This window comes from Odontesthes bonariensis, chromosome 15, assembly GCF_027942865.1.
Source record: "Odontesthes bonariensis isolate fOdoBon6 chromosome 15, fOdoBon6.hap1, whole genome shotgun sequence".
Lineage (NCBI taxonomy): Eukaryota > Metazoa > Chordata > Actinopteri > Atheriniformes > Atherinopsidae > Odontesthes > Odontesthes bonariensis.
Genome location: NC_134520.1, coordinates 2,311,746 through 2,335,802, shown reverse-complemented (window position 1 = coordinate 2,335,802; position 24,057 = coordinate 2,311,746). Strand labels below are relative to the sequence as shown.

At 44.0% G+C, this 24,057-nt stretch overlaps 1 protein-coding gene across 2 annotated transcripts in view; it reads right to left on the bottom strand.

The window, feature by feature from the left end:
- Positions 1-24,057, bottom strand: part of dab1a (DAB adaptor protein 1a) — a 282,597-nt gene that overhangs the window by 102,743 nt on the left and 155,797 nt on the right. The window lies entirely within an intron of this gene.

The window sequence follows — 24,057 nt, the reverse complement described above, 5'->3', positions numbered from 1 at the left end:
TTGTCAGGTCGCCCATTAGAGTACCATTACAATACCAATCTCTGCTCCCCATCTTTCCTTTTCACAGTGTGTGTGTAATTCTCACGGTGTGCCTCCAGTCACCATCGGGGAGATGAGATCATTACCTGTGACTGCAAGGCTAATGTCAAGCACAGCCTAAAAACACACACACACACACACACACACACATAAGCGTACACACAAGCAGACTAAAAAGAATAATGTGACTCTGCCTCAGTAACAAAACTATGGTGACCGCAGGGCTCGTCTCCATTTGGATCAGGCAGGCTGTTTTACAACCCGCTTCCAACACCAGCAGATGAGAGAAACAAGAGGACAGAGAGAGGAGGAAGAAATGACAGAAGGATGAATAGAGGGACATCTAATTGGAGACATGGTGGGAATGAACAGCCTCCTCTCACTTTCTAGTGAAAGAAGAAAAAAAAAAAGTCTTGCTAGCTGTACCAGGAAAAAGGTACAGCTGCAGACATGATGTGGCTCAGAATAAGCTCATTAGCAGTCGTGGGACTGAATGACAGAAGAGAGGGGATGCATATGATGGGAGAGGTGGAAATGGGTCAGAAGGTGGGGGTGACTGACCTGCCCTCTAATTAGCTTCAGCACCAGCCCTACAGCTCTTATTGCATATTGCATATTGTACCCTCAAAATACTACAACTGCAACAATATGACGTGCATGTAAGGGCAGGAAGGTAGTATGAGGCTCTAAAGTGAACATTTGGTGTCATTTGGAAACACTGTGGTGGCACTTTTATGTTTATAGATTTTAAAGCATCAGTTCCAGCATCCGATTCAGACAGCTGCAAACGTGCCTCCCACAGAAAAGTCCGAATAGTCAGCTTGTTTTTAACATGCAGAGCCACATGCAACATGTTGTGTTGACTACGTGACCATAAGCCCATCTCTGCAGAAATCTGCAGAAACATTAGCATGAAAATTCACAGAATTATGTTTTCAAAGTTTTCAAAGGAAGCAGTTAAGCATGCGCTGGACTTGATCTTAGCAGGTTATCATTGAAGCTTTTCCAGACACACTCAATTAATCCAACATAGACTCCAAATTTGCTCATTAAAGGCTCAAGTTCTGAGCGATGAAATTATTTCATGTATATTTAAATATATATTAACATGTTCTATGAAATTCGTGTCCATTTTGTGTATGTGTTCTATTGTTTATTTCATCCAGTCTGTTTTTAGCATGAAAGTCAAGAAACAAAATAAAACGCTGTATAGTTGGTTTTATGCTTGGAAACTAAGGGGGAAAAAAATTAATTCTCGCTTCATACAGTGTGAAAATAAAGATAGAGGCTCATTACGTTTATTCTTGCGCTGCTCAAATGCACAACAACAAACTGTGTCAGGACTCATTTTACCCCCTACACCGAACTGCATATGGTAATTCTGAAACTGCCTCACTGCTCCTAGCGGTCCCATACTCCAGCCACCATTTGTTTATTCCTTTTAACAACCCATCTCTGTTTTGATTTCGAATCAAATTCCCTAAACGTCACATTTGCATTACTGGTAGACACAGTGCAATTTACAAAGCGCATGATTTCACACTCTATCCAGGACACTGTCTCTCTTTCACCTCCCAAACATGCACAGCCACAATGTGTCATAATCATGTTGCAATCATCTGAAAAAGCACAGGAATATAAAATATTAATAATACATTCATTCCAGGCAAGCAGAATATGAATTGAATTAATCATGGCATACATGGCTGTCTAGATTCTTATTCTTCGTCCTTATCTGGCTTAACATGATGTGAGGATGCATCGCAGGAAATTAACAGTGGCCAATGAGAGAGGGCAATGTGCATGAGAGCGTGCACAAGAGTGCGAGTTACGATCTGCCCATTTGAGTTTTGTCACTAAATGTTACATGATACTACTAGTTCATCCAGAGCGTTATCTAAAGCAAATGCATTCAGCAGTGCTTTTTTCCCTTAATGAGCCTTGGGTGTTACAACTGATTGTGTGAAAACAGCAGCATCGTGTCAGGAAACAAGTTTCCAAATGCTTGACAATATTACTATGATGATGCCATAGTGGTGTCAACATAGTTTGAACCTGGAGGCAGCCCATTTATATCAGAAAGCCGGGAATACATACTGTGGGTGTGGAGTTTGATGGATGGTGAGCAAGGCGGGCTGACAAATGATGCAACATTACGTGAAGTGTAGGATTCCTACAGAGGACAAAAACTTAAGATGTCTCAAATCCTATGTTTACAATGTTTAGCTCCTCTTTTAAAGTACAGTAATACTTGAGAATTTGTGAAGCCATACATTTTCTATATTTCTGCACGGACATGAACTAAAATATCGCTCGATTATTATGCAAGTCATAGAATTAGATTCAAATAGAAGACAACTGAGAGAGGAAATGAGCCAAATGGCAAAGCAATTCACAAATAAAGTTAGGACTTTGGCTGGGCTATGCCGAAGCAGTCACTTCATTATTTTTTAAAGAAGCAGTGTATTTAATAACATCTTGCAGACAAAATTTCATATTTCAACCAAGTCAATACCCCCTTCCCCTTTTTTTTGTCTCATCTCCTGATGAAAATAATGCACATTCACAATAACCAATGTTTGGCTTATCTTAGTCTCTGTTTAAATGTGTTTTCTTTATCAAAATGTTGGACTTTAATTCAAATCAGTTTATGTTTCATGTCAAATTTGTGTAAAGATAAAGCAGATGGAAAATTCAGTGGCTTTCACAAATTTCAAGCACCACTATAGGGGGTGTTCTTATTGTGTGTGGGTGTGTGTGTGCATGAGTGCATCTGAGCGAGAGATTAGGATGATCAGGGGTGCTTTTTTAACATTTGTTAGGTCAATTATTTGAGTGTGTAAAGACCTGTGTTTTTAATCTGTTGAAATTGTTTTTATGTAAAGGACCTTGTGTTACATTTTGTATGAAAGGTGCTTTATAAATAAATAAATTGAACTGAATTGAATTCAAGAAACTCAAACATGGCTTGATCCTTCTGCTTAGCAGTCACTTTAGATATGAGTAAATGACATCTAAAGTTTATTCAAAAGCCAAACAGAATCTGGAGGAGCAGAAGGGAGCAGAGGAAGAAAATGACTATTTAACCAGACTTCAGGACCAGCAGTTGTTTGCTTTAGGAATGATTCTCTCATTCTAACCATCTTTCACTCTTTCTTCGTCTCTCTGCTGCTTCTATCGCTCATGCTTGATGGTCCCCCTGCATGCTCCTAATAACCCATGATGAGTCCTCCACACTTGAGCACCCTCACATCAGACGCCTGCTGAGACCCACACACATACGCGTCCACAGTGCCCACTGTGTTGGACGTAGAGGGGCCTCGATGATGACAGCCATCAGCAGGGCAATTAATGGGCTTGTCCCCTGCTTACAATGCAAACTGAGGGGAAGCAGAAAAACAACATTAGCCAATATGGCTGGATTCTAATCGTATAAGTAGCCTAGCATGCTGCTTCCCACTTGGACCTGAAAACTCAGAACTCAGCCAGCAGGGAGGCAAGGATGCAGTGAAGATGGGACACCAGAGAGAGGAGATCAGCGGAATAGTCAGGGAGTATGAGGAAATGGGCATGCTTTAAATCTGAAATAAGGAGGTCGACAATCGTGACGACAAAAAAATTTTTAAGCAAGCAGCCAAAAGGTGGTTCTGTTTTATAAAAATAAAGGAGCAATCAGTAATGTAGGGAGTACCAGAGTGGAGTGAGCACGGATAGAGCGATGAACGCAAGACAGTGAACTGAGTGGGGAGGCATAAAGGAAAGATGGTCCAAGGGAGGGAGAAGAGAGTGGTGTAGACACAGGACCGTGCCTGTAGCATACTGATGCAGCCGTGAGGCATGCAGTCAGCGAGGCCTCGGCTAGGCAACCAAGCATGTGCTGCAGAGGGCTGGGCTGCCTCACAGCCGAGTAGCTGCACCTTCATGTTTGAGTGTTTTCTGAATTTGAGGAGAAATGATAAGAGGAAGATGGGAATACAGAACAAAAAATAAAAATGTATGTGTGTTTCTCAACTTGTATGTACATGTACAAGTGTGCAGACGAGTGTTGATTTTTGGTTATGCTGTGAGTGTCTGCAAAGCCTTTGTTATCAATAAAAGGAGTCCATGGAGCTCCTGTGCTGGCTGTTTCTAATGGGAACTCCTGAAGCATATTCTGCTCTCTAAGGGGAGCTACCACAGAAACACAGACCACTATAACCATCTCACACAGTTAATCTCATTAACTGATAAACAACGTGCAACAACTTATAGACTTTTTCTTTATTTATCTTTTTCTGAATCTTTAGTTCTCAGTTTGCCTATTAAACAACAAAAAAAAGGGAGAAAAAGAAAAAGACAAAAAGTCAAAGGGGAAGAAACGAGGCAAAAAAAAGGGGAGAAATGTGAATCACTTTGTATAATTTCAATTAATAAAACAGGAATTCATTCAGGTCTTAGTGGAAAGTATAGCTGTCTTCCCTTTCCAACTGAATTTGACTCTGTCCAGGTGACAATAGGGTGCCACCACTAATTCTGTGTCTCACTCAATCCCTCATCTCCCCAGTCTCTCAGAAAGAGATCCAGAAATGGATTTCAGTCATTAGCAGACATGAGAGCAGCATGCAGGGGGTACAAATGTGCATGGCCTGCATTTCTAAAAGTGTGCCACATTGTGAAAAAAAGATGGAAAATGAAAAAAGACAAAACACTCAACAATGCTCTCTTCCATCTTTAATGAAAGAGAATGAGAGGAGCTGTCGCTTTCTGTCTCCCACTGCTACACCACAACCTGATTATGGGCTGATGATGATGGCGCTACTTCCTGACATCTAATTGAAATAATTGTGTGTAATCACTTTAAAAGACTGGCAGGAGACGCGCAAGCAATGAGAAGTAGTTAAGAAAGGCAATGGCAATTTAATTGAATCTTCCCTGATGCATCTGATTCCATCAAACAAGTGTAAAGCCACCAAGAGACAGGCAGAGACACAGCAGTAGAGCAGTTCAATTGAGAGATGAATTGAGGAGTAATGGGTTTAGGGGCTTTGAAAGAGAGTAGGGTTTAGGTGGATATGCTTCAGCCATTCTTTCGAACTTGCACACCTTATCCCACATAATCTGTAAGAAATCTTCAGAGTAGGATTGTGCATCCAGTTTGATTTTCCCAGAGACTGCTCTGTAAGGCTGTATTTCTAATAAACAACTAAAGACTGGTTTTCACACAATCATTGCCGTTTCTCAAAAAAATCTTCTCTGAGTGTGGAACACCAAAGCCAACAGTTTACAGTTGCAAGACAAAGACACCTTGTGAGTTTTGTTGGACTGAATATCGAGGTTAAAATGCACAGTTTGGACAGGCATGTGCCCCCCGTACTGTTTTGCAGGGTTGTGCTCCATGGAGCCACTCTGTGGATTGCTCAAGGCCCATAAGACACAGAGCCCTGGCCAGGGATAGCCTGTCCACAGCCATTTCCCTACTCTTTAATCTCAGTGGCCGACTAGAGAGAGCAGCGCTGCACATTCCATTAATGTAAAGTGGGGCTTGAAGGCCTGTAATTTATTGGCTCTGCAGACTCGCCTCCCCTCATCTCACTCATATTGGCTACCAGCCACCAAATACTCCCCCTGATACCTGACGACATGCAGCACCTTGTGCTCAGCGTTTTACGCTATTTCCCGTTTTCTGCCTTTACGTCTCCCTCCCCCCGTAGCCATCTTTCATTTCACCTCTTTGTGCTTTCTCTTCTCATACCTTTTTCCTCAACAGTTCTCTCGCTTTACTAACCACACACATACAGCAAAGATTTGCTTCTGCAGAAGCTGTCTCGAGTCAGATTTATTACATTTCATACTAGAGTTTGTTGAAAGGTCTTTGTTGTGAAAAGGAGCCGAGGATGAAAGAGGAGCCTGGGTCCTTTATCTGCATCACCGATTTTAACCAGTTAGTTTAATTACCAACAAAATGACATGCTCACAGAGGTAGCTGCAGGAAAACAGAAAAAAAACCTTCTGGGTGAGATTAAATGTAAGAGAAACAAGTGTGAGTAAGAGAGAAAGAATGGATGAACAAACATGTTCTCTCTTATTGATTCTCCTCTTATTCTGCCCCTCCTCCCCTCCTTCTCTTCGGTTATCTTGATTAACAATTTACAATGGTTATTGCTTTTTCTGTTTCTTTTTTTTTGTTTGGATTAAAAAACTAAAATCCACTATTCTTTACACAGAAAGTTACCTGCTTTATGGTGCGGTGCCGTCATCATTTCTGGAAGCTTAAGGTAAACCCACACTATTATCTAAAGTGCTGTTTACACATACCCGGGTATGTTGAAAAACGAAGACCTTTCCCTTCGTTTGTGCCTTTCGTTTATATACAAACGGAGTTTTTTCCTCCGAAAACGAAGCTAAAAAAAAACTCCGGCAAAAGTGGAGATTTTTTAAAAACTCCGTTTAGCGTTTGTGTGTAAACTGGTTGAAAGAGACGAAAACTGAGTTTTCAGAATGGAATGAGGAGTTGTCGTCATAGTACAGAGCCCCGCCCCTATCCGCCATGTTGGCAGGATGCTAGCGTGATAACGCCATTCATTGTTTATCTGGCAAGCATGGAGGTACTAGTAGCATTTCTGTTGTTGAGAGCTATACTCGCTTGTGTGATTTTGAAAATTACAGTCATACAATGTATTGAACAATAAAGACATTTTTCACAGCTTTAGCAGTTTTATAGTCCAGCGCAACGTGTAAAAGTAGCTCAGTCTCGCTATCAGTCCACACACATGAGCCTGGCGCCATATTTTCTTCTTGAAAAGGATCCGGAAGTTCTTCCTGTCAGCGGTTCTCTATTAGGCTTCTGATTGGCTTGTGTGGAATTCTCATTGTTCTAACACTGCCACCGTCAGGCTTGGCGTAATCAGAATCAGAATCAGAATCAGAATCGCTTTTTATTGCCAGGTATGTGGACACACACGAGGAATTTGACTCCGGTTACACCTCACTCTCTTTAGTGCAACAATTACAAAAAAATAGACAAAAAAATAGACATAGAACAAGATTAAATCAGAAGTGCAAATTGGTGCATGGTGCAAGGATGAAACACTGAAGTCCGGTTTTAGCTGTTTAACACAGAGACAGCCTGAGGGAAGAAACTGTTCCTGTGTCTTGTTGTTTTGGCGTACAGAGTTCTGTAGCGCCTTGCAGAAGGGAGGAGTTTAAACAGTTTGTGTCCAGGGTGTGATGGGTCTGCAGAGATGTAACCTGCCCGTTTCCTGACTCTGGACAGGTACAGATCCTGGATGGAGGGCAGGCTGACACCAATAATCTTCTCTGCAGACCTTATTGTCCGTTGCAGTCTGTTTTTTTCCTGTTTGGTGGTTGATCCGAACCAAACGGTGATGGATGAACAGAGAACAGACTGAACAATGGCGGTGTAAAACTGGATCAGCAGCTCCTTAGGTAGGTTGAGCTTCCTGAGCTGCCGCAGGAAGTACAACCTCTGCTGGGCCTTTTTGATGGTAGTGACTGTGTTGGTCTCCCACTTCAGGTCCTGAGAGATTGTGGGGCCCAGAAACCTGAAGGATTCCACAGCAGACACTGCGTTGTTGGTGATGGTGATGGGTGGCAGAGTGGGGGGGCTTCTCCTAAAGTCCACTGTCATCTCCACTGTTTTTAGCGTGTTCAGCTCCAGATTGTTCTGACCACACCAGCAGACCAGCCGTTCAACCTCCCGTCTGTATGCAGACTCATCACCGTCCCGGATGACGCCGATGACTGTTGTGTCATCTGCAAACTTCAGGAGTTTAACAGACGGGTCTCTTGAGGTGCAGTCGTTGGTGTAAAGGGAGAAGAGCAGTGGGGAGAGTACACACCCCTGGGGGGCACCTGTGCTGATGGTCAAGGTGCTGGATGTGATGCTCCTCAGCCTCACCTGCTGCTTCCTGTCAGTCAGGAAGTTTGTAATCCACTGACAGGTGGAGGAGGGCACAGTGAGCTGGGTGAGTTTGTTGCGGAGGATGGCTGGGACGATGGTGTTGAACGCCGAACTGAAGTCGACAAACAGGATCCTGGCGTACGTCCCTGCAGAGTCGAGGTGTTGCAGGATGTAGTGCAGTCCCATGTTAACGGCATCATCCGCTGACCTGTTCGCTCGGCAGGCGAACTGCAGGGGGTCCAGCAGGGGGTCTGTAATGTCCTTCAGGTACCCCAACACCAGTCTCTCGAAGGACTTCATGACTACAGATGTGAGGGCAACAGGCCTGTAGTCGTTCAGTCCTGTGATGGTGGGTTTCTTGGGGACCGGGATTATTGTGGAGAGTTTGAAGCATGAGGGGACTTCGCACAGCTCCAGGGATCTGTTGAAGATCCGGGTGAAGATGGGGGCCAGTTGGTCAGCGCAGACCTTCAGGCAGGAAGGTGACACACCGTCTGGGCCGGGTGCCTTCCTGATCTTTTGTCTGTGAAAGACTGACAGAACATCCTCTTCACAGATCGTGAGTGCTGGTGGGGGGTCAGAGGGGAGAGGTGGCAGAGTGGCAGGTGATGTCAATGGGGGGGGGAGGTGGAGAGGTGTGAATGTGTCAAACCTGCAGTAGAACACATTCAGCTCGTCAGCCAGTTGATGATTCGCTGCAGTTGTAACCGATTCTTGCGTCACTCCACGGTGTTAGGACAGACCAAATAACCCCTTGACTCTGCGTTGTGTATTTTTAATGAAGACAAGGAGTTTCTGGACAGTGGACACTTTATTTCCTGCGTGGGAACATAAGTTTGCATCAGTGCAGTTGGTTTAGCTTCACAGCACACTCTGACGCAGCTTTCACAGACTGGCCCAAATTACAGTAACAATATTCACAATGTACAATAAAGAAAATAATAATAAATGGTGTACCTGCGTGGGAACATAAGTTTGCATCAGTGCAGTTGGTTTAGCTTCACAGCACACTGCAACAGAGCGTCACGTTAGCATTTAGCGTTAGCATGTATCGTTCTATGCTCTGTGCTGAAAAACGCGACTCACCTCTGACGCAGCTTTCACAGACTGGCGCGGATTAACGGAGCCAGCAGCATATAACCAGCCACACCGAGAGGGGGCGCAACTTCCCCACTGTACCCATACACAAAGCAAGTGGAACTCTACAACTTAAACCTTGTTACATTCCCCCCTGCTGAATTCCACTTGCACCCATAAAAAAAAATAAACAGGTACACCACTACAACCAGGAGAGAAACAGAGAACAAAAACACAAACATTATATACAGTTCCTAATAGCTCATCCACAGCTATCGAAATGTGATCATTCAGCTCAGCAATCCCAGACAGTACAGTTACAATGAAATTCCAGTCAGAGGACTATTCACAAAAGAATCAGTATAAAAAGAAGTTGGCCAGACCCCTTCATCACACATGCGGGAAGCAAAAAAAATAAAAATATGCCCATTACATATTTCACTATATTGTAACTGTATGTCATTCTGATACAACTAAAGCACAACAAAAGCATTCTCACAGTTATGAAACTCCAATTTCCATTTCAAACACTATAAAATTAACTTTTGCTCTACAGGACTCAAACCTTTACAGTCCTCTGGTGCATTATCTCAATCAATCTAGAGACAGGTTTAAGTAACCTTCCCACCCTCGATCTAGCATGAGTCCGTCCCACCCCGTCAACAACAGATTGGTCTCCAGTGGGAGCATCGGTTTCAGGTGAGCCAAGAACCTTAACCAAAGGCAGACATTCTGTTTCACATTCAACGGATCTCACTGACACGACCAGGTCGGACCGTTGATCATCACCGGGAGACTGTTCTGGTACATCAGAGTCAACCGTGGGGACACAATTAGAGGGCGGATGATCCTCCACAGTAGTGCCTTCCAGTTGAACACACTTAGTCATCAGTAACTCGTCAGACACCTCAGACTGTAAGTCAGAAACCCAAGCTCTTGTCCTGTAGTCAGCAGATGCCACAGACACATCACAGACAGCTTCTCCATCAACCATCAGCGAGCCAGAGTCAGCCGACACACTCCCTTCATCCTGAAATGAGTCATCCCCGAGGGGGAGAAAGTTCACTGGCATAATCAGGTTGCGGTGTACAACCTTCCTCTGTCCTGTGACAGCATTCTGCAGCTTAAAGGTGTGACTCGTGTCATTCTTGTCAACAACTGTGTAGACAACACTCTCCCAGCGATCGGCAAGTTTTCTTTTGCCACGCCCCTTTTTGTTGGCCAAAAGGACGCGGTCACCAACCTCCAGAGGAGATCCCCTAACTTTCTGGTTATAGAGATCTGTGTGGCGCTGCAACTGTCTACACGCCGTCTCTCGTGCAATGTCTACAGCCTCCTTGAGGTCTTTCCTCAATGTCTGAACATATCGATCATAATCTGTGATGTCATGATGGTCAATGACTGAACCAAAGATTACATCAATAGGGAGTTTCGGCACCCTGCCAAACATTAACAGAAATGGCGCATAGCCAGTTGTCTCATGGACGGTGCAGTTGTATGCAAACGTGAGGGCTTTCAGCATATCAGGCCACCTCTGCTTAGCTCTCGGGGGTAAAGCACGAATCATATTGCCCAAAGTGCGGTTCATCCTCTCACAGGACCCGTTTCCCATTGGGTGATATGGAGTTGTATGGGACTTCTGGACACCAGCAACACTTAACAGTTCTGAAATTAGCGTGCTCTCAAAATTTGCTCCCTGATCAGAGTGCAATCGTGTGGGAAAGCCGTAGATGCAAAAGTAATTATGCCACAGTTGGTGCGCCACTGCCTTGGCAGACTGATTGGGGCATAAAAAGGCATGTGCCATCTTTGTAAAGTGGTCAGTTACCACAAGCACATCCACTGATTTGTTTGCAGAGTCTTCTGCCGACCAAAAGTCGATGCAAACCAGTTCAAGGGGCTCAGACGTCTTGATGTTCCCCAATGGTGCTCTGGCCTCCGGCTCAGGCGACTTGCTAATAACGCATCGCTTGCAGCAGTGCACATACTCTGCCACCTGTTTAGCCATGCCAGGCCAGTGAAATCTTTCCCGGGCAAGATAAAGGGTTCTTCGTTGGCCTTGGTGACCCGCTTCATCATGAACCCCCTTCAGAACAGCAGAGCGTAGGGCCGGTGGAACAACATACAGGTAGGTTTTAGCCTTTGTTACCGGATTCTTAGAGACTCTATACAGTACACCATTTTTCACAGTCAACTTGGTCCATATTCTCAGAAGTCTCTTTGTATCAGCTGCATCATTAGCTCGCTCTCTCCTCGACGGTCTCCGGCCCCTGTCCACATAGAAGATCACCCTACACAGGGCATCATTAGACCGCTGCTGCCTCCCTAGCTCTTCATGTGATAAGATTTCAGAATCAGATTGATTTGACGTGAGCACAGTCTGGGAGAACTGAGGCAAGAGGAGAGCATGTGGCCACACCTTGGACTCATGTTCTGTATGAACTTGGAAGACAGCTCCCACCTCAGAAGATGTCATTCCCCCAGCCTGCACAACAGCTGTGCACTGAGAAATACTAGGCTGGTCATTGTCTGGGGTCTTATCATCTGAGTGAACAGTCCATCTGAAGGCCTCCTGTACTCCACCCGTGGCAACTGCCTCTGCCTCAGCCAGAAGATCATGATAAGGCACTCTTATCAAGCGATGGGAGGCACTGGGCTGCACAAAGGGTTCCCTACTCAATGCATCAGCAACTACATTCTTAGGACCAGGAATATATTTTATGTCAAACTGGAAGGGTGCTAGCTTTGCAATCCACCTCTGCTCGCATGCGTCCAATCTTGGCTTAGACAGTATGTAAGTCAGAGGGTTATTATCTGTCCAAGCTGTAAACGGATGACCCCTCAACCAATGATGAAACTTATCACACACCGCCCACTTCAAAGCAAAGAACTCCAGCCTATGTGCTGGATACTTGGACTGTGCGTGACTGAGTGTCTTACTGGCAAAGGCGACTGGCCTTGACATAGAAGCCCCAGCAGGAACTTGAGACAGCACTGCACCAAGGCCACTGCTGGAAGCATCAACAGATAGAAGGAAGGGCTCCTGAAAGTTTGGATGAGTCAGGAGCACTCGATCCAACAACGACTGCTTCAACTCATAAAAAGCTGCCCTGCATTCATCTGTCCAATCCTCCTCACACAGCCTTGTATGCACCAGCCGGCGCCTTCTCTTTGGACCACGAGGACCTTTATCCCCAGATGTTAGCCGGAACAGAGGTCTCGCAATAGATGAACAGTTCTGAATGAATTGTTGGTAGAACATCACCATTCCCAGAAATGAGCGTACTCTCTTTTGGGATGGAACACTTGAACCTTCTTCCATGAGGTCTGATTCCGTAAGGGATGTAATGGATGCTATTTTGTCAGGGTCTGACCTTATTCCTTCAGCATCAATGATGTGTCCCAGGAATTTCACGGACCGCCTCAGGAAGTGGCACTTCTTTGGCGCCAACTTGAGATTGTGAGTCTGCAATCTCTGGAAAACCATATGCAAGCGCTGCAGTGCCACTTCTTCTGTGGGGGCAAAAACCAGGACATCGTCGAGATAACATAGCACACTAAGGAAGTTCTGATCTCCGAAAATGCCCAACATCATCCCCATAAAGGTGGCCGGACTGTTGCATAATCCTTGTGGCATACGATTGTACTCGTATAAACCAAACGGTGACGTAAATGCTGTGTACTTACGATCCTGCTCATGCACCTCCACATTGTAATAGCCTGAAGTCAGATCCATTGTCGAGAAAAATCCGTTTCCTCCTAAAGCAGCCAGCGCATCGGCCGGGTGCGGAAGAGGGTGAGCATCTTTGACAGTTCTAGCGTTAAGCCAGCGAAAGTCATTACAAATTCTTAAATCACCAGTCCTTTTCCAAACCAAGACCAATGGTGATGCAAACTCACTGCAAGACTTTCGAATTATTTCACGTTCCTCCATTTCATTCAGAGCCTGTCTTAGTTTGTCATAATGAGTTGGTGGCACACGTCGGCATGGTAACCGGAATGGCTTGTCATCCACCACTCGAATCCGATGGATACAGCCTTTAGCCTTGCCGCAATCTAGCTTGTCTCTCGAGAAAATGGACTCGAACTGAGCTATGAGGTTGACCAGATGCTCTTTGCTAGCTGTTGATACTTCACATGAGTCGATATCAATATCAGACAGCCTCAGATCTTGCAGCACTGCATGTAAAGAGCTACTGCCACCTGTCACTTGCTGTGAAGATGGATGATCTGGCAGAGTAGAGACATCAGTGACAAGACTCTGCTCATCATGGCACTGTGCCAAGTCAGTCGGCAGTTGTATATTTTGTTGTAAGCCTGTGGGGTTGAAGCTCTCCACCGCAGCACAGGTAAACACATCAGCCAACTTCATGTTTCGTTTTAGAACCATTGGCTTATCAAAGGGGTTTAACACTTTTACAGGGAGCCACCCCTCACTGTTCAGATGTGCCACTGTTCTCCCGACCATAACTGATCTTAGCCCTGACCTTGCTGCTGTGGGTTCTATTACTACAGTACTGCCCACTTCCTCACTATTTACTAGCTGCAGTCGGCCCCAAACCAGGTGCTCAGTCAAAGGCTCTAAGGTGATGGCTCTCTTTATCTTGACAGTTCCAATCTTATCACCACCACTCTCTGGAAACGCCACTTTCGACATTAAACTCAGTACATTTTTATCAGCCATATCCTCAGCATTCAAAGTTTTGCTGCATTTCTTCCCCAAATCACCTTTTCCCTTCAGGTGATCAACCAAATGCCTCATAAGGTTGCTGCCCACAATAAGGTCCTCACCCTGTCCTGCAACCACTAGCATAGGCACAACAACTTTGCAGCCATACATCTCCACTGTAACATCACACACACCTGTTGGAATGGTTCTTGAACCACCACAACCAATCAGGACGACGTCAGTGGGTTGCAAGGTGGGAGTCTGCAATACTGCATGATGTAACAGCTGTGGCATCAGATTGGTGCTGAGAGTACAGGCCATGGAGCCACTATCAAGCATTGCTTTAACAGAAACTTTGCCACCTAGAGTCACATTTTCATAGAACAGTTCGTCATGCTGTTTTAATCTGTGGGTGTTCTGAAGTACTGGTCGACGTCCTAACTGTCGTTCCTCACAAACGGTGTGGTATATAGACTCCAAGTCATCAAAATCAGTCTCTTCAGGGGCAACTTCAGGCCTAACACTTGCCCCCTCCACATGTAGGCCAACTAGTTTCCCAGCTGCTGGGCAGCTGATTCACATCCCCCCCTTCTGGTAGATAGTGCCCTGGGACACCGAGCCCGTGTGTGGTCAGCAGCATAGCAGATGAAGCATAGCTGATTGACCCTACAGTGGTAATAGGTGGAGTGTTCAGTGTCACTGCAGATTGCACAAGGCATTACTTTGTGTGTTTGAGGCCGATTACCTCTGACATCATCTTTAGCAGGTAGCTTTACTTGTTGAGATTGGCCCTCCAGAACTTTCTCTAACAGGGCTATCACATGATCAAGACGATCAGCAGGCACTTGTGCATTAATTCCAACAGATGGTACTGAGGTAGAGGTCTGTAATGGTGCTGTACATTTACTACTGGATGTCACTTGTTGCACACGAGGACTCACCTCCTGTTGCTGAGAACTCAAGGCACTGAATGCATTAAGCTGAGAGCCGCACTTCTGAACTTTGCTATGCTCCAGCAACTTCTCGTACACGTCAGCAGCTGTCCACTGTTGCAGAGGTTTGCACTTGAAAATAAGAGACAGTTCTGAGTCTGGGCAGTGACGAATGAACATTGCAGTCAGTTCTTTTGTCAGGTATGCAAAGGACTTATTCTGTCTCTTGAGGCAGTCTTCTGTCAGGTCCATGGCTCTGTTCAACCGCAGCCAGTAATCAAAAGGGGTCTCACCTAAGTTAGGCAATGTTGCGTAAAAGTCAGCTAAAGGCATGTCTGAACAAGCAGTGTCACTAAAGTGTTGTTTCAGGATTTCAAAAATAGGCTCTGGGCCCACCTTAAGACATACGGATGGCTTACTACGTATGCCCACCCTGACCATCTCTTGCGCCCTCCCCGCCAGTTTACCAAGCACTTCATCAGCTTGTTCAGCTACTGGTACCCCCTTTCTTTTCAAATAGGTCATCATCATTTCTTCCCATTCTTGAACACTGCATGTATCACAGCCATCTCCTCTAAAACACACAGGCTCTTTAACATCAGATTTCACAATCACATTCAACAGTGAAGGTTCTGAGAGCACATTACTGGGAGACCCAATTCCACAGCCTAAACGAGACTCAATGCAAGAGGCAATGCTTTCACCAATAGAAAATCCTATTTGTGTTGCTATCTCTGCATAAAGGCTCTCTGTAGTAGGTTCGGTGTCTGATTTGGGATGATATGAATCATCACATCCCCCATCAACAGGTCCCTCATGTAACTCAGCAAAGGCGGCCCCAGGCGTAGATGAGAGTGGAGCTATCAGCCTTCCTCCCCTACCCCTGCCGAGTGAATGCAGTGGGGAAACGTTCCCTCTCCCCCTGCCAAAACTGGGAAAATCTGCCATGACTGAGCAGTTCTTGTTGCTTTACCTTCTTTTTTTTTTTTTTTAGTTGTCCAAAACAGTAAATTCAATGTGTAAAGAAAGAAAATATTTCAAATGGAATATTCAGCAAAATCTCAAATAAAGCAATCCCAGAAAATAAAACAAAATCAGCAGTAGATCCAAATAAGAAAAAAAAAAAAACAGCAAAGCACAATGGATGGGGGAAGTACTCCAGAAACACACTTCTCAATATGAAACTCAGATCCACACATCAAAGCAATGCTGCAAAATGGCTAAAAACACCACTGGAATGTTGCTACTGCTTCTGTTAAAGAATGAGGGGAGTATTTTCCTTTTCCCCTTTTTCAGTAAAAGTACAGAATCCCACCTCAATGTCCCAAGGGAAACAGCAAATGGCGGAAAGGAGGGAAATCCCCCAAGGACACAGTCCACGTGGCGACCTCCACCACTGTCCAGGAATTAGACGGCCCCACCGCAGATACAGGATCGCAGAAGCTCGGATCACGGCACCAATGTAACCGATTCTTGCGTCACTCCACGGTGTTAGGACAGACCAAATAACCCCTTGACTCTGCGTTGTGTATTTTTAATGAAGACAAGGAGTTTCTGGACAGTGGACACTTTATTTCCTGCGTGGGAACATAAGTTTGCATCAGTGCAGTTGGTTTAGCTTCACAGCACACTCTGACGCAGCTTTCACAGACTGGCCCAAATTACAGTAACAATATTCACAATGTACAATAAAGAAAATAATAATAAATGGTGTACCTGCGTGGGAACATAAGTTTGCATCAGTGCAGTTGGTTTAGCTTCACAGCACACTGCAACAGAGCGTCACGTTAGCATTTAGCGTTAGCATGTATCGTTCTATGCTCTGTGCTGAAAAACGCGACTCACCTCTGACGCAGCTTTCACAGACTGGCGCGGATTAACGGAGCCAGCAGCATATAACCAGCCACACCGAGAGGGGGCGCAACTTCCCCACTGTACCCATACACAAAGCAAGTGGAACTCTACAACTTAAACTTTGTTACACAGTGTTTGGGGATGGTCTCCTGTAGTTGGTGATGGACTGCAGGCCTCTCCACACTGACGCTGGATCGTTGGCTGAAAGGCTGTTTTTAATCTTTTCAGCCTAGCTCCTCTTGGCTGCTTTCACCTCCATTGTCAGCGTGTTTCTGGCCTGGTTGTACAGGACTCTGTCCCCACTTCTGTAGGCCTCCTCCTTGGCCTGACGAAGTTGCCTGAGTTTTGCAGTGAACCAGGGTTTGTTGTTGCTGTATGTGCGGAAGGTTTTGGTGGGCACACACATGTCCTCACAAAAGCTGATGTAAGATGTCACGGTATCAGTCAGTTCATGCAGGTCTGAGGCTGCAGTCTCAAAAACACTCCAATCAGTGCAGTCAAAGCAGGCTTGTAATTCCACTTTGGCGTTGTTGGTCCATCTCCTCGCCGTCTTGACCACAGGCTTAGCAGATTTCAGCTTCTGCCTGTAGGTCGGGATAAGATGAACCATGCAGTGGTCAGAGAGTCCCAGGGCTGCACGGGGGACAGAGTTATATGAGTTCTTAAAAACAGTGTAACAGTGGTCCAGAGTGTTTGTGTCCCTGGTGGGACACTTAATATGCTGTTTATATTTTGGCAGTTCGTGGCTGAGGTTTGCTCTGTTAAAGTCCCCCAAAACAATGAGCAGAGAGTCCGGGTGTTTTTTCTCCACGTTATTAATCTGGTCGGCCAGGTGTTGTAACGCCTCAGTAACACAGGCCTGAGGAGGGATGTAGACTCCGACCAGAACAAACGAGGAAAACTCCCGCGGCGAATAGAACGGTTTACAGTTGATGAAGAGTGTTTCTAGTTGAGGACTGCAGGATTTGTTTAGGACCGTGACATCAGTACACCAACCTTCGTTAATGTAAAAGCAGATTCCGCCTCCCCTCGTTTTCCCCGTAAGCTCCGTTATCCGGTCCGCTCGGTGCAGGTGAAATCCAGGCAGGTAGAGAGCAGTGTCCGGGATGTGCTCACCGAGCCAGGTTTCGGTGAAGCACAAGGCAGCAGATCTGTTGAAGTCCGTGTTGGTTGTATTGAGGAGCTGCAGTTCGTCCACCTTGTTCGCCAGAGAGCGGACGTTGGCCAGGTGAATAGACGGGAGCGCAGTGCGAAACCCCCGCTGCCGCAATCTGACGAGTGCGCCGGCTCGCTTCCCCCGATGTGTCCGGCGTCTCCAGCGGAGACCACAGAGAGCTGCTGCTCCTCCAATGAGTAGTTCTGTTAAGTTTTCCGGATCGATGAGAACCGAAGAAAAAACTTTGCTGGTGGTTATACCAATGTTTAGGAGTTCTTCTCTGGAGTAAGTGACCAGAGAAGGAGCACAGAAAACACGACAAATGCACAAAAACGTAAAAAACACGAGAGAGCGAAGTACCGAGGCAGCCATCCGCGGCGCCGTCTCCATGGTAACAGCTCCTGATAGCGTATTTATGCGGATCAATGTAGACGTGGTTTTTTTTTAAAATGGGGCTGTGTGCACCAAGTTTTTTTTGAAAACGAAGGTTAGAAAATATGCGTTTATCAAAATACCCGGGTATGTGTAAACAGCACCTAAGTATCAGCAAAGTCAGTTAGCTCAACACATAGCTGGAACTATCTGGAGCTTCAGTGGGAGAAGACAGAAAGTTTAAATCCTCCGCCCTGCTGCCTCTAGCTCGGCTGAGCTCTCAGTCAGACCTCAATCAAAAATGAAGAATCATGGGACCAGAGCAAAATCCAGCTGGCATTTTTTCAAAACCTCAAACCGGGCACAGGCAAGTTGTTTTCTACAGGTAAAAATATATATGTATAAAGAGGCTCAAAAGGAGAGTAGAATCAAATCTATTAGTCTCAGATTATGCAAGCAGCAGACTGACTGGCATGCAAAGGCTGGGAACAGTTTGCACTCCTCAGGCAGCATTGTGTGAATAACAGCCAGAATGCCAGTCTTTCAAATAAACTTCATGTGCCAGGACCTCCCCCACATGTTTTGTCAGAACTCCTGCCCACTCGTCTATCAGGTGAAACTTGGAATCCTGAAGTCACAACGTCTATTCACTGCAGAACTTTTGCCTACTTTAAAGTCGTTGTTTTATGGGCTGTATCCACGGAATGTCTCCTGTGTGTATTGCAGTGCTTAAGAATTAAGATTTAATTTGGGGAAATGTAGAGCCTTATTAAAGACCCAGCTTTCATCAATAAAAATATCAATATGTTGAGGCTGAGTAAAAGAAGCAATTCAAGAAAGTTTTGTAATCACTTGGTGTAAAGATATTTTCAAAGTGTCTAATGTTTTTTATTCACAGTGTCCTTTTTAAAAATATTTTCTATTAAACAATTCAGTGTCTCATGTCTGTGTCTGTTGTGGTGCTGTTTGCTTTTCGCCAACTAATCTGGAGATAATGATTACAGTGTACCAAAACAGACTAATGATGACAGATGTATTCTAAATAAACATTATGTAAATCTTTATCACTAAAATGTAACACAATAGGAACATATTGTGACATTTTTATGTGACTTTTCTAAAGAGCAGATAGTTCAGTTGCGTTGGAGATTCCTTTTTCTAACATCAAATAAAAAAACTTAAAAAAAAAAACTATTTACAAACTTATATGTGCTGTATTTTGGGAATTTGTGGAACTCGCTTTCACACAGCTGTATTGTTTGTCTTTCGTTGACAAAGAGCATGATGTATATCAAATAAAATTTGTTATAATATTTATTCTTATTCTACATTTTAGGAAGAAGTCTTGAAAGTGAAAAGTGAAAGTCTTCAGCTGTATTTTTGAAACACATGCACTCATTCTGAATTAAATTATATATGATTTGAGAGCAAAAAGACTTATGATCCGAATGCAATAAACAATACAAATACCAAAGCAGCAAGAGACACAGACAGTAACACTTTCAAAAGGAAATTTGTCTATAGGGGGACTTACTTTTACACTCCGTTTTCATTTACTTCTTCACCCATAAAAGTCAAAATAAGTAAATGTTTCCTTTTTTTTTTAGTTTAAAGGCTCTGGAATTGAGGTTATGGAACTGCAGAGGATTAACAAGTAACATTTATAGCTAAGTTGGATAAATGTTCAGAAAATCAATCTAAATGTAACTCTGAGTGTAACTCTGAACTGATGGGGAAATCTTTACAGCAGAACAGTCAAACTGGACTAGTTTGAGCTGAAGATGAGCTCTTAAAGCCATTGTAAAAAATGTAGATAGGAAAGTACAATACTTTAGGTCAATGGCATTCAATCAAAGCAATGATTGAAACAGTTGCATTTACTTTTGTTAGTAGCTCCAATATGTCTCTAAACACCACAATTTGTAGGGCTCACTAAGTGGTGGTTAATGAAAACAAAATGAATATCAAGTCAGCAAGTAATGCAATATTTATGAGCCGATTAAACGTGTACGTGGTCTGAGAGGAGCTATAATGGTGTGATTGGCCAGTGGGCCGCCTCTTACTTATTCATGCTGTGGGCCAGACGTCTCTTCCTGTAAATTATTTACATCTTTTCTTTGTGTGACTATGCATGTTTGAGAACAGTGTGAGTGACTTATTAAGGTTATGTTTATACAGCCAAAGAAGAGATCTTTTTAGAGGGGTCACTGGCCACTAAGTAATATTTTTGTATTGCTGCTTTTTGCTCTTTTTGTGTGTGTGTGTGTGTGTGTGTGTGTGTGTGTGTGTAAGGATCCTTGGGGATGAATAGGGCATAAAGAGGCCAAACATATAGATATAAAGACTACATGACAAAGGAAATGGAAGGGGAAACAAAAGGAAAAGGGAAGAAAAGAGGTAAGGAGGACAAAAGAATGGGGAAATGGTTATCTGTTTATTTTGATACATATATTTATAACACAACTCCTTTATTATTATTCTCTCTTTAGTTTAAATCCACCTCTGAGGGAATGGCTGCATGATGGAAATGCATGTCCTTTCATTATGAGTGTACCGTCAGGTCTGACTGCAGGGCTCCTAAGAGAGGTGCGGGACAGAATAACATGTGAAACAGCCATGCTAATCTCTATGCTAATTGCATTTTTGAACACTTGTTAGCACACAGTGAGCTATTTCACAGCAAACAGCCATAGCCTAAGCTGTGGAGAATGACCACCTCAGCCTCTGTGAGGATATACAAGCTGTGGGCTTCTGACAGACAAGGTTAGTGGGCGGCTTGGAGAGAGGGGAGTGAGCAGTGATAAAGAGACAGAGAGAGGGTGGGCCGAGGAAGAGGAGGTAAAGAAGGGATGGATAAAAGGTATGACAGCATTCTTCATAATTACACACATCTGTCTGGAAACATTCAATCCCTAGATATTCATCTGACAGAGAAGACATCTCTAACTCTAAGTACAAACACTCGCGGCTGCACATCTCGAATCATTTAGTCAACAGTCTGCTGAAGAACCACTCTCTCCTGCAGCAGATCTCTCAATTTTAGTTTTTAACAGTGATACTGAATGATGAGTCTAAAAAAGTTCATGTTCTTTGAATGAGGTACTCGAACATTTAGCAGAGCTGACATTCAGACAGCTCAAAGTTTTGCACCGATTCATCTCCTTTTGTTTTAAAGCTGCTTTGGAACTGACGACAGCATTACGACATTCATGCCATGAGAGCCTTGTTTTGGTGCAGGGAACCTTAACTGCTCGAAACAGGAAAAACAGGTAAAAAATGTAATCTTCAATTAATCGCTCATGCATATTAGTCAGAATATCACACTGAATGCATAAGTATGATCATAGAGTAAAAACATACTACAGAAATAAATGGCATATACAAGTTGATAAAATTGAACATCTTCTGGCCCAAATGCTATATAACATCAGATTGAATAAGGTGGGGAATTCTATGAATATTAAATACAATTCCTATGGATTCATCCATTTTCTGTTAAGGAAAGCCCTTGATTAGCCTGTCAAAGCTAAACTGGATGAAATATACTAGAGAAAAATAAAAATTCTCTGTTGTGGATATGCAGTCTAACTTAAGGAACCTTGTAACTATTAACATCGTTCAAAATTCTGTTCTGTGGCGAAAACACAAATTTAGACGGGCTTATTTTCATGGTATACCATGTCATTCCAAAGGGACAGGTTTTAAAAGTAAATTTGAGTTAATTTAAGTTTAGATTTGTTCAAGCGCTCACAAGCAATGTGTAATTCTGTTTCTCTCTTAAGGTGATGCTGGGCGTTGTAAAAAAGGAGGAAGCATATTGCTATAGGAAAAATAAGGCAGCTGTGATTTGCAGCCCTTCTCTGGCACTAACCTGCTGAACACACCTGCATTTTTATCTAGATCCTACATAGTCTATTTGGTGATCTTTAATGGTGGATGGTAGTTACACCCTTCGTACAAGCATCACATGAGCACAGGTGTTGGCTGATCTACTTTACAAATCTCGCTCTGGAATCACAACACTCTCCAGAGAAGATCTTATCTCACTGAAGAACATGTTCTGGGACCCTAAAAACAATCTTCTACACCCCCCTTTGCTCAATTCTGCTATATCCATCCATTTTCCATTTTTCTGCTTCCACCTCCCCCACCTCTGTGCCTGGATCAGTAACACCCCTGGTGCTCCCTGTTTGTTCATATTTCCACTGTTTCGTCTCTGTATTCTGGACAGGAAGTGATATTAGAGATTACACACACACTGTACAACACCCTGAGGAAACAAGTCTGTGCAGATGTCAGCAGACTAGTCTGAACTCCTCGTGGACACAGACAAGCAAATTGATCTGAAAGCGAAAGCAGTTCTAAAATATTCGAAGGATAAATTTGACTGCAGCAAAAGCAAACACTTACTGTATGTATGTAAAGCCACTGCCAAAGGCCTATTTGGGAACGCTGTGTCACTGCACTTACAAACACTCTGACAAAGTAAACAGACAAATGTTAATTAAAAGGGGTGAAGTGACTTATTTTGGCTACCATTTAGCCTAGCATTTACCCCAGTGCAGAGGTAAAAGCTGTTGCCATGGGATTGCTAATGAAGGTAAGAAAAACAAAGCCTGGTTAATGAGAGCCTTGAGATAAGAGAGCAGGCTAGGACGCACACGTACACACGCAAACACACACTGCTCATACTCTTCTCCTTCTACACTAATTAGACAGGAAGGACTATATGTGGAGGAACAGCTAACTAACCGTCCATATCAATACTGCAGCATGCAGCCCTGTGTCGGCCACTGGCCTCAAAGACACGGAGGGAGCTCTAGATGGGGAGGAGGAGGAAAGGAAAAGCAAATTAAAGCCGGGAAAGACCAATAGTGCAGAGAGAGATAAATCTGCAGGAATGGAAATGAATTCATTCCAGAAGTTATGTCAGGGGTCAGTTTGTTTTTTTATAGCCCCAATCTGAATCCATGAACTGCATATACAATTGCAAAAACGAGTCCTCAAGGTGTATTTAACCCTACCTCCGACGCATGGCTTGTGCCTACGTCATTGTACACGCCCAGCATTTTATGTGTTTCGTGTGACGCTCTGCCACTAGGCAACGCCCCCTGAACTCGGCTTCAGGCGACACGGGTCACCAACACGCCAAGCGTTCACATTGCTCGACGCGGGTTGAAGGTGCAATTTGGACCCGCTAAGGTAGCGGGTCGCAGTGTGAAAGGGGCTATAGATTCTCTCCAATCTATAAATTAGCGACACATGCAGCATATGTAGTGAAAATCCAAACCACATCTATAATATAAGAACAGCCACCTAGAATGACCTAGGTTTGCATACATCTACCATCCGTACTTACCTGTTATGGATGGCACGCCCTCTCACACATGGCTGTAGAATATATAAAGATACAAGCATACATAGACATAAGGTGTTTTTACAAATTAACTCAAAGAATTTCAGAAAAATTTTATATGTAGACAATTCTCTACGATTCTATAAAGAAAAGAAAGAAACTAAGTACAAACGATTGCTTTCTGTGAATTAAAGCCATTTCATATTTCTTCAAACTCACACATGCAAAATATTAACACTGTAAGTATATGTTAAATGTAAGTAAGCCTGCATTATAAAACCCACATCAGGGAACTAATGCATGAAAAAGAATATTCAGCCCTGCCTAGGCCAAGCATTTCGTTAAAGTCAGAGAAAGGTAAATAGTCTTGGTTAAATGCCAAAAGTGCTTGCAGTTCTGCAAGGCTGTGTTGCAGAACGTTTATGCTTCATTTTGCTTTGTCGGCGGTTGCGTGTGCTGCGTGGCGATTCACCGCCAGGACAGTAGGTGGAGCAGCGGGTTTTTTCAATGACAACCCTACTACAATTAAAGGAAATTCACCGCCAGGACCTCTTCGGCAAGTCTCTCTTCAAGTGGATTCATGCTTCTTCTTCTTCTTCTTCTTCTTCTTCTTCGCTTTCTACCTTGGCGTTTGAAAACAGCGGTCTTTTATTAGGGGATGAAACCGGAAGATGAACACGCCGCCGGATGTGATGTAGATAG